Source organism: Girardinichthys multiradiatus, chromosome 23 (assembly GCF_021462225.1).
Source record: "Girardinichthys multiradiatus isolate DD_20200921_A chromosome 23, DD_fGirMul_XY1, whole genome shotgun sequence".
NCBI classification, from domain to species: Eukaryota; Metazoa; Chordata; class Actinopteri; order Cyprinodontiformes; family Goodeidae; genus Girardinichthys; species Girardinichthys multiradiatus.
Window position 1 is genome coordinate 32,084,989 of NC_061815.1, and position 14,890 is coordinate 32,099,878.

Below are 14,890 nucleotides of genomic sequence, written 5' to 3' on the forward strand. Positions count from 1 at the left end.
CGTCCCTCGTAGTCGACCTACATTTCAAACATGGCTTTCAGATTTTTCTATCAATATCACAAATCCTTCTCCACCAAAGCTGCATCCACACTTGCTCAATCAGGAGTCTGCCTAGACTGGTTTATTCTTGCCACTGAAATTCCATCATGACGCAAGCCACCTCTGATGCCTGTGGCTCAGTCGGCCATCAGAGCACTCTTTGTTCTTCTCTTCCTTTCTTCCAGCATTTCTGTGCCGGCCAAACTCAAACTGCTGGCTTCCCGCTCCAGTCTCCTTACGAACTGTAATGGTATCTCTTCCTTTTAGAGCGACCTCATTCTCTCGGCTGACTCGTTTCAGTTCTTTACAGCCTGTTCCATCTCGGTTAAAAAAGATGGTCTCTCAAATGGATGGTTCTTGATCCTTTTGATGTCAGAGCTTTGCATGTGAACACATCATTATAGGAAAAAAAATAATTTACAGATTTACAGATTTACAGATAAATTTACAGAACGTAAATACTTTCAGTAACTCTAACAATATACTGCTTTAAATCTTTTTGCCTTATTATTTACCATAAATTAATTATTTACCTTAAATCTTTACAACCCCCATTTATCCTTGATAGTCTATCCCTTAAGTGCTTTGACCACGTATATTTATTAAATTTTTACACATCGCCTTCTATGTTTTCTCTGTACAATAAAATAAATGCAACGCAAATTGCAGAAAGTGCCTGTGACTTTATTTCGCTTATTATATTGAAATTAGTAAACCTTCGTATTGGCACCCTCTACTGGGGGGATGTACTTTTAAAAGCAACCTGTTTGCTCCGTAGAATATCTAAATATTCATTAACGCATTCGAACATTTTCACCAACCTTCTTCCCTTATTAACCAGGTGCTAAGGAACCATTTACTGTTTTAATAAACATCTTAACTATATCTTTTCCCATTTAATCGTGGAGTGCACTTTCTCTCTGCATATCAGGTCGGCGCTGCATTGTTCAGTTTGAGACAATCAATTTACAGCGCCTTCCCGGTCTAAGTGTTTTAAAATTTAAGCATTAATGCATTACTGCTGCAGAAAAATAACAAACTCTTATTAAACAATTTATGAACAGACAATATTACTAAGGTCATTTCACGGATGTAGCTCTTACCTCCGTTGAATCCTGGCAGGCCGTAACTCCTAAGTTCAGTTCATTTCTGCCCGTCATGTTCCAGGTTTTTTCTAATTCAGTCGCTGATGCCTTGTCTCATTTTAAATTTTCAGGTATTACACCGTCTCTGTCCATCAGTATACTTTCACCCTACTCTGATTATTCCTCTCACTCCTTTCCCCATCACAATGAGCCAAACGTTGTTGTATCTCAGGTCTAGCTCCTTCCACTTTCAACCCTATTCCTTCGATGGCAAACCTTTGCAAAATTTGCCTTGCTAATAACACACCATCGTACCCGGTTTGCATTCAAACAGTCCTAGCTTTCATTACTCATTGTTTTGAACACCGTCGTTACAAGCTCCCCTACATCTGCTGCCTATTAGGGATTAAGGACGTTGAGAGATTGCTTCACAGTCAACGCAGTGACTGTCCACTGTAGCTACATGCTCATCCAGGAGGAGTGATGGCTACAAGTCTTTGACTCAATGCAATCTGCTGGGTTTCCTTAGATAGAAACTTTTTATAAATTTGAATAAATAACTTAATCTGACTACGCTGTTAAATGGTTAGGATTAATTGGATGTATGTACCTGACTTTGTGAAGTGCCTTGAGACCACGTGTGTTGTGAATTGGGGCTATATACATAACTGAATTGAATTGAAAATTAGCAGGCATCAATTTTTCTCATCTTTCTGAGCCCACTCCGAGCCTTTTCACTCATCACACCATTAAACTTTTCCTTAAAGGCATCTGAAAACATTGCATTCCGCAGCCTGACTCCCGGAGACAAATTACACCTTCCCTTCTTAAAATCTCCTTATGACCCTTTGCTCTGGCCATTTTTCGCCTTATTTCAAATCTCTTCTCTCCAGCGCCTTCCTCCTTGCCTTCTACGGCTTTCTTAGACTAAGCGAATAAAAAAACGAAAGTCACCCATTCTGAATCGGGGCAGCCACTTCAGCAGCTACCCAAGGAGTTTCCACAGCTTCCCTACAACAACTCGGCCACTGCTCAACTTCAGCATTCTCTTCATATGTCCACCCAAACATCTATTCTCTGCTTTCTTGTCAATGATCTATCAGCTCTTAGGTAAGAGCTTCTGCATTTACTGGTGGTGTTTGGCCTTTTCAGTTTAAACTTATCCTTGCTATGTAAGATCGTTTCATCAAACCTGATTCTTTCCACTCATTTTCTTCAAGGTCCCCATTCTCCAACATCCGTCATCTGATGTTATCCAATATGTCTCCTACGTTTCTTCTCATCACTTCATTCTCTCTAGATCAATCTTCCTCTATGCCTTGTCAGGCACACGCCTTATCCCTCTCTACGCCTTGTCAGGCACACGCCTCATCCCTCATGCCTTGCCAGGCTCACTAATTTTCTTTGCTATCCTTTCAGGCACAGATCATCCCTTCTCTACATCCTGCCAGTCAGACCACCTTCATTCATACTAACTCCCATACTGTTTCTATTTCAGCCTTGGCCCCGGCCTCTGCCCTTTTTCGGGGGAAGACATCTCTATTCTAATACAAAGATGTTCATTCAAGCTCATGTCATTTTCAGCATCCATGTCTTCCACCGGAGTCCGAGCGCCAAAGAAATAACTATTTGCTAAAAACTATTTTGTGTAGTCATGATTTAATTTGCTTCCTCTCTAAATTGTTCCTCACCTATGCCTTGGCAGGCTCAGTTCATCCCTCTTTCCATGCCTCAGCGAGCTCAATCCATCCTTCTCTATCCTTAATAGGCATAATTCATTTTTCTAGACTCCTTAGCAGCCTTGGCAGGCATTATTCATCCCTCTGCATGCCTTGGCAGGCCCATTCTATTCTTCCTGTACCTTAGCAGGCTCAATCCATCTCTCTCTTCATCTTTGCAGGCACAATCCATCCCACTCTACGCTTTGGCAGGCACAGTTCATCCCACTCTACGCCTTGGCAGGCCCAGCCATCCCACTCTACGCCTTGGCAGGCACAGTCCATCCCTATCTACGCCTTGGCAGGCACAGTACATCTCTCTCTACGCCTTGGCAGTGAGAAATCATCATTCACAATTCCTTGGCAGGTACAGCTCATCATTATCAATTTCTTAGCAAGTTCATCGCAACCTCATTATGCCTTGGCAGGTTCCATTCATCATTCTCATGCCTTAGCAGGTACATTCATCACTTTCTCTGCTTTTGCAGGCTATTCCGTTCATCCTGCGCCTCGTTAAACTCTTTCAATCTCCTTTCATTCCTTCAGGCTCAAATTATTCCTTCTCATGACTTGTCAGGCTCTCTACATCTTTCCATTCAGTCAGTTTGATCTTCTCCTCTTATTATTCTGATCTCATCACATCTACCATTCATTTATCAATCTCACATCATTCATGCTAACTAACATTCTGTTTATATTCAGCCTCGGCCCCGTCCTTGGCCCATTTTTTGGGGGAAGACTTCTCTAATTCTAACCCTAAAATGTTTATTCAATCTCATGTCATTATCAGCATCTTTGTCTTCCACCGGGGTCCGAGCGCCAAAAGAAATCAAGCATCAACTAATAAACTCCTCTAATTGCCATATCTGTGTTTCTTTCATTTGTGAGTCTTTCCAGTTTGAAATGGAGTTTTGACGAAAATCCAACTTGGAAGACTCACCTCCACTTCCAGCTCTGTCTAATTACTCCACTACTTTCTCCGCTCCAACCAATGAGCTCCTGGTCTACATTCCTCTTCAGCCAATCATCCCTCCAGGCTTTGCTTTAAAAGATCTTCATATGCAGAATCTCCTGATCTTCAGCTGAGCTTCAACCCTCCTCCACCCCATCTCCACCATCAGGCTTCAAGCTCCTTCCGACTCCATTATCTTCTCGCACCTCCACTCCACCACCAGTATCAAGATTCCGGGGGAAAGACTTCTCTAATTCTAAACCTAAAATGTTTATTCAAGCTCATGTCATTAACAGCATCCATGTCTTCCACTGGGGTCTGAGCGCCAAAAGAAATCAAACATCAGCTCATAAACTCCTCAATTGCCATCTCTGTGTTTCTCTCATTTGTGAGTCTTTCCAGGTTGAAATCAATGCATAACCTGCTAATTTAAAGAAAGAAAATTTTACCTCACAGTAGAAACTGACTTTAAGACAGTCGTTCTAGGGGTGTTCATAAATTGGCCAGAAAATATCCCTCCTTAGTCACCTTTTTCCACATCACCTATCATGACAGATGCTAAAAGCAGCTCAACCTATGGCTTCACATACTGTCATTTAACTTTGTTTAACCTATTACTCCAGAGAAGTAGATGTTTCTGTTTAGATCATGAACAAACATTCTAAAAGCATAAGTCTTGAAAGTGTATGTTTTATTTGAATAATCACAAAAATTTGAAAACTTGTAACACAAGAGATAAATGATGAAACATGCATAACCTGCATACTGTACCAGTTAAATTAAACTATCATATAATCTAAACAATGTTATAGTTTAAGTGTTACTAAACAGCTGTACATATAATTAATGATATCTGAAAGGAGGAAAATAAAATCATGTTAAAATCTTTCTGTACATCTGTTCAGAAGTTGCTTAGTTTAATAAAAAAATCTGAAGGCAATCTCTCCTTTTAGAAACACAAATAAAAAGAAAACCATGGAGATCTATAGTCAGAAAGTGGAAGCAAATTCAGATAAAACTTTAAAATTAGTTTTAATTGGAAATTCAGATCTGAAAACCTTAATTGAGCTCTAAGTACTCTTAGATAACAAGCTTTAATTTCCATTAGTGTGATTAGATCCATTAAAGGTTTTAATATTCACTGCATGACTCTGTGTAGGAAATAAATGCACTCATTGTACACTCTGGGAACACCTGTCTCACCCATTTTTCATCCTGTTATCCAGTAATGGGAGAAAAGCTACAAACTGTCATGATATGACATCTTTGACTTAGTTGAAAACACAAGACCACAACATTTTATTTAGTTTGGGTTTTTGCAGTCTGTTTATTTCCTTTTTAGTTTTGTTCCCTCTACCGCCTCCTAGTGTGTGTTGTGTTTCTCCCCTCTCGTTTTCAGCTTCTTACTAGTTGCTTTCTTTTTACTTTGTGATGTTATTATTATTATAGTGGTCTTCCTTGGATTCTTTAGTTTAGTTCTTCTTTTTGTATCTCTATTTTTCTTTATGGCTAGGTATTTGTTCTCCTTCCGGCTCTTCCTTATAAGTTAGTTGTTTTTAGTTATTGTTTATTTTTGGTTTGTACATATTCTGGTTCTCTGTTTCCTTTCCAGTTTTGTTCTACCAGTGTTGGTTTAGGTGTTTAGTCAGGTTTCCCTTATGGTTTCTATTTTTACTAAAGTGCTTAGGTTGTTGTGTCCGCTCCTGTTTCTCAGTTTCCTTCAGTTCATGTTTATTCTTGATTCTTGTGTTTTATTTATCTTGGTTTATAGTTTTATTTTAGGTCTGCTCATTGTCTTATTAATTAGTCCTTTTCCTCATGCTTTAGTTTTATTAGGTTCACCAGTTCCCTCTGCCTTCCTGCCTCACCTGTCCTTAGTTCCTTTGATTACCTGCCTTTGTTCTCTCTCTGTATATTAGTTGGTATGTTTCATTATATTTTGTTGGTTCCTTGCGTTACAACTCGTTCACACCTCTCTGCACTACCCTCGTCCATGCTATGTGTTCCTGCAGTGTCTAGTTTGTAAGTTTTTGGATTCCCGTTCTGTGTTGTATCTACAGTGATTTTTGTTACGCTTTTGATCCTTCAAATAAAGTAAGGATTTATTTAAGATGCTGCTTCCAAGCTCTTGTCTGCACTTTGGTCCACCCCAAAACCACAACGTGACACAAACCAAGACCTTAATTTAAGGTTCAACTCAAAAATACCACAAAGAAACTGACAGGGTAAAACAAATCCTGTATTCCCCCTTTTTTAGCCCGTCACTTAATTTGATGAATACATGTAACTTGTTCTCTGCAGAGTGAAAAAACACTGACTGCAGTCCCAGTCACAACATTTAAACAATGAAATTAAACAACTGCACTTAAAATACGAACAGATCACCTGTGACCTGAAAGCCCAGTCTCACAACATTCTCCTGGTCCCCATGGACCTGAATTGCATAGCCGCTTGTGCGTAATCAAATGTTCCAACCGAACTCTGTACTCCCGCAAAACCTCCTTGCTTCCGCTCGCTCGCTCCGTAGTTGCCAAGAGCTGATTAGTTTTTTGTTCTTCATCTTTCACTGTATCATTCCTTCTTTTTATAACCTCTTTTATCAACACCGTCGTCATTATTGGGCTTTTTGAAGAAACTTCGGACACTCAGCTGAGCTGGTGTGACTTTTTTTAGCAGTCAAATATTTGGTTAACGCAACCCCTGAGATATATATACGCATAAATAACTATATATATCTATCTATATCTATCTATATATATATATATATATAGATAGATATAGATATCTATCTATCTATCTATCTATCTATCTATCTATCTATCTATCTATCTATCTATCTATCTATCTATCTATCTATCTATCTATCTATCTATCTATCTATCTATCTATCTATCTATCTATCTATCTATCTATCTATCTATCTATCTATCTATCTATCTATCTATCTATCTATCTATCTATCTATCTATCTATCATCTATCTATCTATCTATCTATCTATCTATCTATCTATCTATCTATCTATCTATCTATCTATCTATCTATCTATCTATCTATCTATCTATCTATCTATCTATCTATCTATCTATCTATCTATCTATCTATCTATCTATCTATCTATCTATCTATCTATCTATCTATCTATCTATCTATCTGTCTGTCTGTCTGTCTGTCTGTCTGTCTGTCTGTCTGTCTGTCTGTCTGTCTGTCTGTCTGTCTGTCTGTCTGTCTGTCTGTCTGTCTGTCTGTCTGTCTGTCTGTCTGTCTGTCTGTCTGTCTGTCTGTCTGTCTATCTATCTATCTATGCGTATATATATATATCTATATAGATATATATATATATATATATATATATACGCATATATATATATCTATATAGATATATATATACGTATATATATATCTATATATATATTTATATATTAAAGTATATGAAAATCAAATTCTGGACTGGGCAACATAAAGACACAATCCAATTCTCACACCTTAGAGCCATTTGAACTCATCACTCAACCTAAAATGAATGTTTTTCAGACCGTACTAATGTACCTGGATAAAAAAGCTAACTATGCATAGAAAGTGTTAAGGGTAGCACAGGACCCCAAAATAAACTGGTAAACCAGAAGATTAGTTGAGATGATGGATTTCTGGAGAGGTTTTGGGTGGGGATCAAACGATTCAGTTAAATAAAGCAGCAGCATGGTTGGATTATGTGGCCAGGAAGAGCAGAATCTGAAGACACATAAGAAGCCCACCCAGTTTCCGATATGGGCAATATGAACAGTTGCCTTGGATAGCATTAGAAACGAGTAGGGCACACAAGCATCAGAAAAAAAAAAACAACACAAAAAAAAAACGTATCTGTCAGTTGTGTGTTGAACAAGTTTTTTATTACTTTTTTGGATGTTATCGGTTAATGCTTCTCTTGCTTGCTACTGAGAATATGGGAAATGTTTGATATGCTTTGTGCACTGTCTTTTATCCATCCCCAGAATTTAGAAGATATCCTGCATTCCTGCAAGGAGGGGTCAGCTAGGATACCATTGATGCAAGAATTATCACTGATGAGAGAACTGGGAACATCGACCGGGCATTTAAAAAATGACAACCAAGTGTCACACAGTCTTTTTCAGTATCATGTAATGCTAAATAACACCTAGTTACACTCACAACATTTAGTCAACCATGATAGGTAATTATCATCAATTATTTAGGTAAGATGCAAATTGAACTAGATTGAAATCTTAAGAGTTAAATATTTGAGAAAAGAAAAATTGCTTGAAAGATACTTTGAGGAAAAATTTTGCAATCTCAATCTAATTTCCCCTTTGGAATAATTAGAGTGCAAAAGCATGATAGTGTACTCATCCAGGTTGCACAGGTATTTGGATTACATGTTTCTCTTTGTGATTTTCAGAAACATATTCTGCTTTGGAACTACAAATAACTAAAAGGCCAACTTTTGGAAATTTAAACAAAGAACTTTAACCTAGTGTCATAACATCACATGGAAAGATGCAACAATTAAAATCACTTTTAGAAAAAAAATAATATTTAATCCCATGTAGGAGCAGAACTTGAACAGATATGACTTTAGCCAGATTTGTCTATTTGGGTGACAGTGATTGGTAGGTATTTACATTATTCTTTCACATAAAACCTTTATGTATATTTTTTTAACCTTTTTGCTCCAATTCTACATAAAACAAAGCCACATAAATCTACATAAAATTTCTTCTGTTAATTGTCTGAGATTCTAAAGACAAGATTTACAGATGTATCCCATATATCTCAACTTAGTGTAGCTAGAAACAAACAGTGTAACTGAAATTAGTTTATTTATTATTGAATTTGTGCAACAATGTACATGGAGCACAGAATAACAATACTGATTGGAATATCAGTCCTGATTTGATTATTAAATTTCTGATATTTTGTTAAGTATCTATGCTTCTGAAAGGTACATTAGGGATGTTAGTTACTATCCTTATTTACTTCTTCAGCTGCTGTCACACTTTTTCTGAGTGTAAAAGTGAAGAATTGAGGGGGATTTTTTATAACATAAATTCATGTTGTGTCTTTCAAATACCACTTTTGATTTGCTTTCATTTATAATAGTGCATGTATATTGAAATCAAGGCCGTGGAATTCATAGTGTTCTATATGGTGCCCGACAGATGCAAAGGTGCAGCATATGGCCAAAACTACCTTTTTTTGTTTTTGTTTATGCTATTCACTGTTGTTGTGCAGCCTTTTTCCATTTGCTTCTGTCTATTTTGTAAGATTTTAGCATTTTTCTTTTGCAGAGGTTTCTGTTGCATTGTTATTTATGTTTGTGTGTTTTAGAGTTTGCATCATTCATGAATTATGGAGTTTGCATCATTCATGTGTTTGCAGCGCTTTTTTGCTGCTATGCTTCGTGTTTGCACCTGTCGGCCACCGTAGTTAGTTCTGCAGCATCAGGACAGTGTACATTATGTATTTTAGGATCAGCAAACCCCAACTGGTCAGAAAGGTCAGAAAGTGGAAGTTATTCAGAAAGTAGGACAATCTTACATTTTCAATTTCAAATATCCAGCTGGCGGAGGTGAGTAGATTTTCATCAGTGCCAACAGAAAATCATAACGAGATTAATTTATGTTGATATGGAGTCATTGCTACAATAATTCAGTCACAATTGGGTTGGCTCTGTAGCAGTGCGGTATTCATGGCATATGACAACTGGAACATATCAAGATAATTTGTTGCAGCTTGGTTTAACTGGTGATCAAGTTGTGTTAAAGGTGTGGTAAGGCAATGCTGGAGCATTATTTCCAATGGCAACAGTGTTACTGGGTTTATGATGTCATATGTTTAAATTGTCAAACAACTAGGACTCTGCTTTGAGGTCCCCCGAATAGCCCAGCTCTTATTGCTGTTCCTGAGATTGTTTAGTTCATTTTTACCCAGGATCTTATTACTTTGTAACAGCTCCTGACCAAATGTTAGGGATTTAAAACATACAGCAGACTGACTTGGTAAAATAACAGACAAATCCAGCATCTTTCGACTTCTCAACAATTTTCCGGAAATACCGATCAACAACTAAATGCAGCTCCCTGTCAGGATCTTGGTGCTGTTCCTTTATGGCCTCAGTTTGTGTTTTCCTGTTGCAGCAAAACAGAGCATGTGTTACAAGGCAAACTTTAAACTGGATCTATATTCATCCAAGGGCGTTTTAATAAGCACCACTCTTTTATAATTAAAACTTTAGACTAGCATTGCGAATGTGTTGGTAAGAAATATGAAAACAACTGACAAAAGATGAGAGAAATCAAGTCACCCTGCAGCAAAACATCAAGAGACCATTTCATCAAGAACTGTAGCTTTGGTCATAAATCATGTCAAATTGACATCTCTAAAATAAACACAGCTAGAGATTAAATTATTTATAAGAGCTTATATCGAAAACTATGCCTAACTTTTGCTTTCAGATCTGAAGAAAATTCAAATTAAGATAGGATGGTGTACATTATTTGTGTAATACTGTGAGCTCATCAGAAGATGATTAAAATATAAATCAGAGTATGTAAAAGCGATGTAAAAGTCATGTTTGTCATTCGTTTACAGTTTTGCATCAAAGATGTTTAGCCTGAAGAAGGAAACTTGCTTTTTGACTCCTAATAGGTTTCATCTCAGTGGGATTTATGAGTGAATGTCGTCATGTGTCACCAGTATGCGTGTTTTTTTTTTTTTTTTTGTATATAACAGTTAAAAGCAGCTCGGAGCTCAGAGAAGAAGCTACAATTAAATGATGTGGGCAGATGTGGGCATAAAACAGACATGAAACGGATGCATGAAAAAGCTAAGAAGAGCTTAATTCAGATTTCTACATGGCCACCGCATATTCAGCCTGACAACCTGTCATCATTAGGAGTTGGGAAAGCTCTTTGAAAGTAGCGAGTCTGTGATGATTCACAATCACTTACTGGAAAAAAACAAAAGCCTCCAGGCAGTTTTATTTTAAAACTGCAACAAGGTCAATTGTGCTTTATTCTAATCATTTAATCTACTTCCACATAAAGCTAATTCTATGCTAATATGCAACAAAAAGCTATATTAAAAACCAAAGGAGAGGTATAAACAGTCATTTAATGTGAATCTAGGAGCAAATATTGTTGTGACTATTAATAATTCCCATATGGAAAAAATAATTAACATATGGAAAAATGCTCGGGTCTGTCTTTGATGCTTCATTATTTAGCAATGATTGGTTTGACAGTAGTGAAGTAGCTGTAGCAAAGAAGTGGGCTACAACATAGGAGAATTAAGTAAAGTTCCATGAGACACCAGAAAACGCTGTTTTGATACTCCAGATGAAAAAGAATCTCATCATTTTGAGAAGAATACAGAGGTAAAAGAGTTAATGTTCACGATGTTGGAAGTACATAAAGCAAAACAAAAGTTGTGGCTGAAATTTGTTAAAAATATATTATAATGCTAATTCCATGTTGGGATACAGTCTCTCCCTCAAGTAGAAGAGGTCAAGTATATTGCTGTCTTCATGAGTGATGAGATAATGGAGCATAGGAGATGGGCTTTATCTTCTTCTGTCTGTTAGGATGGAGCTGAGGTAAAAGCTGAAGCTCTGGACCTACTGGTCCGTCTTATTCCAGGTCTCATATATGGTCATGAGATATTGATGAAGCCCAAAAGACACAATATCCTGGATAGAAATTAGGAGGAGTTAACTTCTTCTGTATAGTTTTGGGCTTTGTCTTAGAGATAATAACAATAGGTAACAAGTAAGGTACTTTCTCAAATACTCACTGGGTATTTTATTATGTAGACACTGATTATACCAGTTTGGACCTGTTTTTGCTTGAAGAGCTGTTCATTTTTTTTGTTTGTCCAGATCAAAAAGGTGTCAGAAACATTGCTTAGATATTTTGGTCATGTGTGACATGGTTGCATCACATAATTTCACCAGATTTATTGGCTGTGCATCCATGATGATATGATCCTACTCTACTGAATTGAGAACTGGTGAATGTGGAGAACAGTGGAGTACATTGAACTGATTTTCATGTTCAAGAAACCAGTATAAGTTGAATTGTGTATCATCCTGCTGGTTGTTGCCATCAGGAGATCAGTACACTGTGGCCATGAAAGTATTGACGTGGACAAAAACAATACTCAGGTTGGCTTTGGTGTTTAAACAAGTCTCAATTGGTGCTAAGGGTTCTGAAGTGTGGCAAGAAAATATTCCTCACAGCATGACATTACCTCCATCCACCAGAACTGTTGATGCAAGGCAGAATGGATCCATGCTTTCATGTGGTTAATGAATCTGTGAATCTGTGTGAATAATAGCCTTGGTTTGACAGGAGTTGGATTTTCTGCATCACATTTTCATGAACACAACTGAGTGTTCAGTGGATATTTGCTCTTTTTTTGGACCATTTCCTGTAAACTTAAGAGACGGTTGTGTGAAAATCCCAGTAGATCAGCCATTTCTGAAATAGTCAGACCAGCCAATATGTAACCAGCAATTATGTAAGGGTACAATCTCCTTTCTTCCTTATTCAGATGCTCAGTTTAAACTTAAGCAAGCTGTCTTCACTACGTCAAGATGTCAAAATGACTTAATTCACTGACAAGTGGTTGGCTGATTTGCATTATTTGTTTATAAGCAACAATAATAAAGTGGCCAGGGAGAATATCACAAAAAACGAAAAACTGGCATCTCTGTTGTCTAGAGGATATTGATGAAGCAGAGTGTTCCTTCAGATGTCAGAAGGTCAAAAAACTTTGCTGGGTGAGCAGCATCTTTTAAATGTTTCATCATCTAGGAAGCAACAGAATTTGCCAAAATTGCTGTGGTAACTCCTTGGTCGACAATAATCTCCATTCAGCATTCTGATGGCTGATGGGTGGTGGTGGTAGAGTCTCCAATACTTTCACAGCAGACTCACTTTCTAGATTAAAAGACATTAGCTACCAGCCATGCCAAATAATGAATAATTTCATACAGGTTATCTTTATGTAATCCTAAACATTTTAGTGTGAGAAAAACAGAGGAAATCTGAGGGCAAATGATTTTTCACAGCACTGTAAGGATAATATTTCTTCTACAAGAATCGTCTGAAATTTGACAAAAATCCTTTTCTGTGCAGCAGTTGTTGATGCCCTGAAAGAACACTGTTTAATATTACCACAGCAAGCTGTATTCAGTTTAAGTTCTGCATTTTAGAAAAAGCTTAAAAATGTAAATATTAATGTGATTTATATTGATGTGTCCAACTCTGCATGTCCTTATGGTAAAGGTTTATGCAACTACATAAATTAGTTTCAGAGGCCCTTGTTACTCCTGCAAAAAAGAATTATATACATTTTACTGTTCGTTTTTATTTTGTTAATAACTTTCTGTGCAGTTATATTTAATGTATAAACAAGAATTCCATTTACGTGATGTTGTCTGACAATATCTCTTGAATTTAAAAGCAAGCAGTGGTCTGAAATGGTCTGATGTATTATTGATAAAGCCATTTACCTGTCGATGACTGCTCGAATTCAACAGATCTTGCTGTACTTCAACTTCAGTCCTGGTTAAAATGGTAAAATAAAAAGAAAAATGGAAACTAAGTATTCAGTATCAGAGCATCATGGCCACAGGAAGAGCTCCCAGGATGCGACATTTACAACCAGTGAGGAGACAGCAGTTCAGCTCAGCTGCAGAAACACAGAAGAGACTCTTTGTGTGTGGGAGAATGTGTTTTTCAGGGTGTGTGTTTGGGCTCTAATTGGCAGAACCTTCTGTCAATCACAAAGCAGGAAGGGTGGTCACACCTGACTTCACAGGCATGATTGACAGGCCCAGGGGACCAATCACAGACCCAGACCAGCCTCAGACCACCTGGAGAACAACTGTCTGTCTGCAGCTACACAGCGGTCAAAATTCAGCTTTCGTTTTGTATTTTTTTAAGTGGATGCTAAACTTTTCATCCATAATCCATTCATCCATCCATTCTTATTTCCTTAATCCACCAAAGACTTTCCTGCATATAAATGAGTGTACATAGAAACATTGAGGACTGAATGTAGCTCTTAAATGAAATTTGCCATGTTCGTAAAAGGCTTTTACAGTAATGCAGCTCTAATGGCTTTTGTCTTTGAGTGACTGAGTGTGTGCATGAGTGGATTTGTGGCTTTTGAGGCCAAGGCTGAGATCCTGAAATGAAAAACCAGAAAAAGAGCCGGACACATGTGCCAGATGACACAGAGGCAACTTTGTCACGCTGATAAAGTAATTTGAAGAGATGCATTTCTGATTTGTATATTTATCCAGAGAGCTTTTGGAATAAAGTGTGTTTTTTTAATATATTTTCAACCATTACTTCTATTGGTGATTAACAGTTAAAAAAAAACATTTATTTTTGCTTCCTTATATTACAGGCATGTAAAAAAAAAAAGGATTCAATTATTTGACTTTCTGTGTCAAGACATTTTTTTTTTATCTAAAAATGTTAAGTATAGCCGTGGGTGTACAAAAACACACAGCACATTTCACACTGATTGCTAATTTAAAAAAATGAATCTAAAATGATTATTATTATTAATCTTCATTCCATGATAAAAATCCAATTGAGATTAGGAATCTCTTTTACGAGAGAATTCTGGCCAAGATTGGCAGCAGCACACAGTTACATGACATTCACAACAAAAAATAGAAGAAAAGACAAAAATGTAATGCCATCATGAATAAAACGGTAAAGCATACTGTAAAAATGCCCTTCCTTACTGGTTCCATTGGATTTCAGAGGGAAAGAAGCAGGCAGGTACTACTATTAGATTTAATGATTATTACAAATGTGAGCTACCTCTATATTGGCAGGTTTACTGCTCTGGAGCATACATGTGCATTAACACAATGCCAGGGTAGAAAGATATGAGGAATTACCATGGAAAAGCAATTGTCTTTGCCTATCAATCTGCGAAGAATTATAAGTACACACGCACCTAGCATAATTTTGTGGCCACTTTTAAATCTGTGTTTTTTGTAAAGCCTTAACCAGTGGAAACAGATTCCTCTTTATAAACTGTAATATTAAAGCAACT